The sequence below is a fragment of the Dromaius novaehollandiae genome, chromosome Z (assembly GCF_036370855.1).
Source record: "Dromaius novaehollandiae isolate bDroNov1 chromosome Z, bDroNov1.hap1, whole genome shotgun sequence".
Taxonomy (NCBI): domain Eukaryota; kingdom Metazoa; phylum Chordata; class Aves; order Casuariiformes; family Dromaiidae; genus Dromaius; species Dromaius novaehollandiae.
In genome coordinates this window covers 61476322-61484479 of record NC_088132.1, presented here as the reverse complement: position 1 = coordinate 61484479, position 8158 = coordinate 61476322, and the positions used below count along the sequence as shown (strand labels likewise).

General features: G+C 40.5%; 1 long non-coding RNA gene across 1 annotated transcript; it reads right to left on the bottom strand.

Annotated features, from left to right (window-relative positions):
* Positions 1 to 2069: 2069 nt before the first annotated feature.
* On the bottom strand, positions 2070 to 5788 carry LOC135324939 (uncharacterized). The gene is made up of 3 exons (XR_010386163.1): positions 5723 to 5788; positions 4370 to 4429; positions 2070 to 2139 (listed from the first exon to the last, which is right to left on the bottom strand). It is a non-coding gene; the product is annotated as an uncharacterized LOC135324939 (long non-coding RNA).
* Positions 5789 to 8158: the final 2370 nt, after the last annotated feature.

Here is an 8158-nt window from a genome sequence, read left to right as displayed (position 1 = left end):
TATATTGGTGCAAACACTGAAATTGCCATATCAGGTCAGTCTGATGTCTGTTTTAACAACTATTTTCAAAGACTGGGAAGTTAAGCAGTAAGCATGCCTCAGTGCAGTACCTGCCAACACACCACCACATGGAAGTTAAATGCCAATTTATATGACAGCTCATATTTCTGTATTATTGTGTCTATTGCAATGGAGCACACATTAATCACAGAAATGTATAACATGTTAATTAATTATGCAAAGCTCTTGACCTCAATCATACCTCATGGCAGTGAGTTCCACAATTTTAGCACATCCTGAGATGGAAACAGATTTACATATTGTCTTTAAAGGTTATAAGTCCTTTATGTTCTCACCATTTTAGTGTACAGTAATATGCACATTCTTGTACCTTTTATTATTCTGCAAACTCTTGATGTGTCTCTTCTTTCTGAACTGAACAGTACTAAACTTTTAGTCTTTGCTCATTTTGAAGCCTTTTCATAGTAAGCAATTTTTCAGCTTCTCTCAAGCTCCTTGTATTTATTGTATCATCTACTAATCCTGATGGACACATGCTTTAACTCTCCAGCTTTATGGCCAGTTAAGGAATGTTGGTAATGAAGGGCTAATGGAATATCCTCCAGTTATCTTTTAAAAGATAGTGGCCATGAGCCAGGCCTGGTAAGTATCTGAATGGAAGAGGTGTTAAGGGATAAACTGGCTTAGCTAGGAATGCAGAAGATTATTATTCATTAAAATGCACAAAAAAAGAGAAAACGAAAAGCTTTTTATTTTTTTTTTACCTCCTAGAACATGTAGATCTAAGAAGTATATATATTAATGCTATTACTACATTTTACTTTAATGGAATAGGGCAATGTGGGATAAAATTTTCAGATGATCCACATCAGTGTGATACACAAATCACTTTGAAATGATTTGCAAGCCATTCTATTATTCATTTTCCAAATATTATAAAAAAGACAACTTTATGCTACGAAATGCTTAAATGCGCAGAAACCAGCAATTTAGAGAAAACGCTAGGGAAAACAGTACTTGCTCTCTAAATCCTTCCTTAAGGATCTGGAGTTTGAAAATTTTAGTTCAAAATGTAACAGGATAAAGGCACTATTACTCTTCTGCAGGGTAAGAAACAAGAAGCATAATTTATCTGCCCACCAGATATGCCAATTTCCACCAACCCTTTTTTATTAAAACTTTGTGCAGCTCAGTGCAAAAACAGTGCAAAAACAGTGCAAAACTTTTCAGTGCAAAAACAAATCCTTTAAAACCACTCTGCACTTGTAGTACCTTTCTTCTTTTCACAGATACTTCACATCATACAAAATGCCTGTCCAAAAAGTCAGTTGCCTATGTCCACTGTAAAGTTTTCAGAGCAGAAGCAAAATACAAACATAAGGAAAAAGGCTGTAAAACAGCTATTACAGGTTACTATGAAAAGGAGTCTACTGACTCTTCTCTCTCTTACTAGTAAGTCATATTACCTACCTATTCAACCCAGGGCAGGCTTAATTGGGACAAGACACAATATAAAGACATTAATTTTTACAATGTAAGATATATATTTAACCACAAATTAAAGGAAATAAGAGTTTGAATAGCTGTCTTGACTATTTGTGCTAATGCTAGGGCTACTGTAAGATACATTTATTACATAGGGCAAAATTTCTTTTGATTGACTCAATGCAGATTCTCTCCAGTCATAAAGAAAAAAAAATCTCTGGAATGAATACAAGGAGCTAAATGAAAATTAAGACATGAAAAAAATGTTAGAGGACACAACAAGCTTAACAAACCTTTTCTGTTGAGCAGCTACATCATACTTGCTTAAACCCTGGTAGTAACGTGTTACTACTCCAGCAAGGGAAGTTCAACTTGTAATGAGACATTGGCTTCTTCACACACCAACAAGCATCATGAACATAAAAGTATCAAGGCTTTGAGTTATTCAAGTGGATATATAGTAGGAGGTAAGAGTAGAAAAAAGAGAAAAAGCTGTAAGGCTTTGACAAGACTTCACAAACAATTTAATGAAACTTTAAGGAAAGAATGCTTCCACTTACTTACTGTGTCAGAAATAAACAGCAGTCAGCAAGAGATAAACACTTCAACAATTTAGAAGTATCTGGTGGTGTTCTGCAAATATTGACAAGGAAATTCTATGTACAACATGTTTGTCATATAACCTGGCAGGCATTTGTAAAAGCAGCACTATACTAGCTTTTTTATCAGTATTCCACAAATGCAGGTGCAATTGTGTCTAAATCCTTTGACATTATAATTTATAATGTATGCTCCAGAAACACCCTGCATAATTATTCATGTTTAAATGCATAAATTGTGTAGGTGCTTTTGAAACAGTATGCAAAATCTGCATCAAAAGTGTATTGGCATAACACAGCTCTAAATCAATTTTAAATTATTGATACGATTTACACTATAATTAGAACCACAATATGTAAGACTTTTACGCTCAGCTAAATGTTCCAGTATGATACCAATTATTGCTATTAGAAATTCATGAAGAATGAAGTGCTAATACAAAAGTACCTGTATGCAGGCTCCTGGAATATGCAGAATGGTGGAATCCCATCTACACATTGGGGAATGGTGAGATGGAGAAGAGACAGACCGGGAATGATCGTCTGACCCTTCTGTTACGAGCCTGGAGTTACTCACTCAGATGGTTGAGAAAATTGTAGCATTTCTCAATTCTTAATGATAAAATAGTTTTTATCACCAAATTGATTTTGTTAATAGAACAAAAGCAGCTAATATGGAACCTCTGACATTTCTGAGTATATCTACTCAAATTCCAGTTGCAGTAAATGGAAAAAAAAATTGACTTCAATGGAAGGTGAGTTGGACCCTTTTTAGAAATCTAAGAACAAGTGACAGTTTTCAATGGGAGTCAGTGAAACTTTCATTTGTTTGCTTTTAGAAAGTAATTAACCTGACTTTCTTCTATGGAATACCAGACAAAAACAGATGGGTTTCTCACAATACTGAGTATTGTAGTGCACAGCTCAAGACATTTGGCTCCCAAAGTATAATCTAGAATCCCGTAAGTAGGTACTTAAGTGCCATATAAAAGATACTGAGCCCAAAACCTGAAGGTAGTGTGAAACAGGAGTTGAGTTGCTCAGTCCTGTCACTAAGAATGGCACAGGCAGAAGCAGAACATAAGACACAAGGGGAGTGGTTTAGGACTGAAAACTCTGGTGTCTGCTCAGTGAAGGTTTTCAGAATTGAAGTTCTAGACTTTGGCACCTAAATTTGCCTAAGATCCACTAAATAATATTTTAGATCTGGTCTATATGTGAGAGAGTGGGACAAATGTGTTATGCTCTGGTTTGAGACTCTTGCCCACTTTTCTAAATTAGACATAATTTGCAAAGCAACTGCTGGAATATGACTTCCTCTGTAAGCAGTATTCAGATCAGCCATTTGATAACTGATTACTCGTACCCCAGTTGAGACTGATCTAGTTATTACAAAAAAACAGAAAGTGGCATCTTGTCTGTACTGAGCTAAAGAATGGAGAAACAAAACTGCCACAGACTCTGGACAGTTTGGAATTAATTGTAGACAGTTTAGAATTAATGTGACTAGTTACTGTATTCATGGGGTCTTTTGCAGGTAAAAAAGGCAATGCATAGGGAAAAAGCAAGAGTGACTCCTCTAATAATCCTCTTCAAATAATCCCATGTTCAGTGAAATATTAGCTGAAAGTCCATGACTTTCACTCCCAGCTTTTCTTTGACAGCGGTCATTATATCTCTGATCTTAACTCTAATTCTGAGATAAGGTTTCATACCTCCTATACATCATTCCTGCTTTTCACTGAACTGTTGTATATATTCCGTCATTCAGGAGTGTCCTTACTGCTATGCTTTCTCATAGCAACATTCATATAATAACTCATCCTGTCTACTATGTCCCACACCATCCCAGCAGGCTTTAATTACCATCATGGCCATTACTTTTTGACTATCTGCAGGAATGTAATAAACCAGTTATGAAGCCATTTGGTCATGGACTGGAATTAGATCAGACCACTACAGCACTTCTTCAGACCTGATCTTCCTATATGCTGGCTTCCTACAGAACTTACTCTAAGTTTCTAGGTATTTATCTTCAAAGCATTTAATGATCTTTTCTGAACACATCTAAAGGAATAACAGAAGCATAAAAGGCCATACAGCACTTGAAAACTCTGCTTCTCATGTTGGGTTATTTAACTAGGTGCACAGCTTATCAGAGAACAAATTATTTATCAGAGAAAAAATTTTCTTGGGCTGTAGTTCAAAAATCACACAACTCAAACTCTTGTACAGTAGTGGAGGATCATAAAACAAAATCTTACCTTTTCCTCTTCTAATGTAAGGCAGACTCCTTTGACCTCGCTTTTTCTTTTATGAAGATTCTAAAATATGAGAGCAAAAATCCTGATCAGAACACTTCACTGAGGCTGCAATTCTCAGTGGAAAGCATAAGAGAAAAAAACCCAAACCGCTAGGGAATTCTAGTCACAGTGTTCAACGCTCAGCTGAAAGGCACTCAGATACTACAGTGACAGCAGTGAGAGAAGAACCTGGACAGAACCAAAGGTTCATGTGAGGTCACTTTGGACACAGTGGATTCAGGAACTGAAGGCTAGATATTAAATATAATAAATGTTTACTGTTGTTGTGTGGTCTTTCAAGAACAAAATCTCATTTCAAGCTCACTGTATTATTCCTGAATACTTTCCGCCTCATCAGCAGTTTTTGAGCAAAAAACAGATTAATACTCCTCTTTCAATGCACATACATGGTAATAGAGGGCCATGAACCCTTATTACCTCCCACAGAGAAAACAGTTGTTAACAAATGATACTATAATCCTTATTGCTGCCTTCCCATATTTTATTTCCATATTACAATTTAAACACTTCTGTGGCTGAAGGAGTGTTTCCACGCAACTCCCTCATGCAGCTTCCTGAAAGAAGACAACTGGTTACCGGAGAATTGAGAGGTATATCTGAATTGATAGGAACTTTTTTTTTTTTTTTTTTTTGGTAATTTCTAAGTAAGACTGCTATCAGATTCTTTATAGATGAAGCCTTAAAACACCTTCCATTAATAAGGACTGAAGAAATCATGTCTACTGACAACTTGTTCAAAGCTTCTGCTCCTGGTGGAAAAGGAATCAGAGAGCATTTGATGTAAATGCTGACTGGAAAAGGGCTTGGCTACGTGAGCAAGGAACAGTTCTACCATTTGAGTTTTCTATGTTGGATGTTCATGCATTCTGTATGAAGATTTTCTTTTCTAAAATTCTTTTCTTCTAAACAAGTCAACCAGCTGGAATTGGAATTTGGCCTTCTATTTGGGTAAAAAATCAAGTAATATAATGTATCATCTTTGTCATCTAGAATCAGATCCTTTCTTGTGCAGAAATTAATTCAGGTGTGATACTGATTTTTTTCAGCCCACGTCATGTCACTGTTCCATGCTGCTTCAGTTTTCTTTGGATCGTACAAAGAATGCGATCAGATGTATTACTAACAATTTCAATGCCACTGTGATATGACCTTTCTAGACTGATACAGAACACTGTTTTGTGTGATGATGAAAAAAGTTTAAAACAAAAATTATTTCTTTTTGGTGGAAGAAAAACATCTAAATTACAGGGAGAGTACTGAACGCTATACTACAGGGAAGAGTGAGCAAATTACCCTGAGGTCCAGTACAAAAGAAGCTTTTCCCCAGCCACAGCTTCCTCACGAATAAAACCCCTCAGGACTGCTAAGGGCAGCCGCAGCCGCAGCCGCTCTTTTAGCGGGAAGGCCACCGTGCCCGCCCCTACACCGCCCCCGCCCTACCGGAGGAGGGGGCAGAAAGGGGAAACCGCCACGGGAAGCGCGGGCGGCCAAGAGCAAGGCCTGCTTGGCCCCACGGCTCCCTCCCTCCTGGGGGCCTCCCCTCCCCTCCGCTCCGCTCCGCTCCCCTCCCCTCCCCGCGGGGCCTGCCCCTCTTGCTCCTTCTCCCTCCGCTCTCCCCCACCGCGAGTGGCCACAGCCGGACCCGTACTGGCTACTCTCCCCGCAGCCACACTGACGCGGGCCCGTCCCTCGGCCCCACGCTGCGGGGCAGCGAGGAGGCGGGGGCTGCCGCGGCGGCACGGCGCGCCCCGCGGCTGGGGAGGCACCGCGGCGGGGCGGCGGCGGCCGTTGGGGCGGCGGCGGCGCTGCCTTAGGGCGCTGCGCAGGGCCGGCGCGGGGTCCTGCCGAGGCGGGAGGGCGGCCCCGCCTTTGAAAGGAAAAACGAAGCCTGCGCGTCCTTGTTTCTCTCTTTGGCAGGCAGAAGTCGTGTTGTTCTGCAGAGTTTTATCTCCCCCATCTTGGTTCGGTTGCCTACACACCGCTATGCGGACTTGTCTGACTGCCGTGCGGTAGTCCCCTGTGTGGACCCGGCGAAGCAGAGCGGTTTCCCAAGGGCGGTTTGGCACACGGCAGACCCGCCCGAGGTACCTGAGAGCATCTCAGCTGGCACGAGGCACCTACGTGTGGACAGCTGATCTGATCCCGCAGTGTTAGCAGTGTGCTTCAGTTGGGCAAGGCACAAGTAGCCTTCACAACATTTATGATGCTGTAACGAACTTCACGTCCATAGGGAAAGTCAAGAGGGATAAGCCGCCACAGTTACTGCATTTAGGGACCTCAGCAGACCTGCATGTTGGGAGGCAAACAAGGTGATGAGAGCAGGGAAGCGTGGCAGTCAGTAAGCCTCCCTCCTGCATGAACCAGAACTCTAGCCCATCTTCTGCCCCGCTGAAGCCACTGGCAGTGCCTTGATCTTCATAGCCCTCCATTTTGACTCCTCCCATTCATATTCAGAATTTCAGTTCTTTAATTCCTACAAGTGCTGCTGAGCTAGAACTGCTGCTGCAGGCAATGCAACTTATTGTCAATCAGCTCAGCAATTGCCTCTATGCAGATGTTACTTCCATAACAGAAGTGCTTCTTTGTAGGCAGAATCACAGAGCTGTCACGGGCTTAGCCAGGAAAAGACGTCTTGGTTGAAGCGTTTCACATATGGCTGTTTATGACTTCTGTGCTATAGTATTACTGCTATGTGGACTTTCTGTGTTTTGCTTTAATAATGCTAGTGCTGTTCACCCAGAACTAGGTGTGATACTAGTTATTATGCCATTGTAAAGAAAGTGTAAATTGAAATTTAAAATCCTACTTTTGTCTTCATTTTGTGTTTTAAATATAAAATCTGTGTCTTTTTCCCATTTTCTGGAAAATAACCACCTTGTATCTCATTTCAAGAATAAATGGTAGTGATACATTGATGTCTCTCTTTAAAATGCCTGGTGGTTTCATGTCAGTTTAAAGGTGATATTCCTTATTATCTGCATAAGAGATATCATACCTATTGTCCAACTTCATGGACAAGAGGCCAAAAGAACCTAAGGAGACTGATTTATTTCTGCAGTTTTTCAGCTGTGAGTTGCTCTGGTGGTGGAAGAGATTTCTAGCATAGTTTTGTGAAGTGTGTGGTCCTGTTCAAGTTTCTGGACCTTGATGACACAGACTTACAGGCAGCAACACTTATCCTTTGCCAGCAGAAACCGTGTAACCTTCCCTTTCTGCTTCAATAAGAACTGAGCCAGACTAAGCCAGCTGAATGGGACATGTTTTTAAGGATTGCAGTGTGATAAAGGTTGAAAATACTGGCTTTAAGCTTTTGCGCAGCTGAATGATTTATAGGAAAAGTGGAAATCTTTTCCGTGGCATTCTGTTTCCCTGTACTGTTTTTAAAATCACAATTACTACCTCAGTCATGCATCTAGTAAAAGGTGTCTCTTTCATGCTTAGTTGATGGTTACCTACCCTAATATTTTTTTTCCAGGTTATCCTGCTCTCAGTGTAGACATAATCTGCTGTCCAGTTCTATCCTCACGTTGCTAGTCTCAGACACTTTTCATTTGGCTCTCCGAACTCTTCCAGTTTTTGCACTGTTTGTTTCCACAACATCTGAGTTGAGGAGTGCAACACTAATGACTTCGCTCCCCATAATGTGACAGCTTTAAGGATGTAGGTGTAGGCTTTTTGTGCCTACTTTGTAAACCTGAGTCACAGCTAAGCTTCCTTCAGATTTACTGC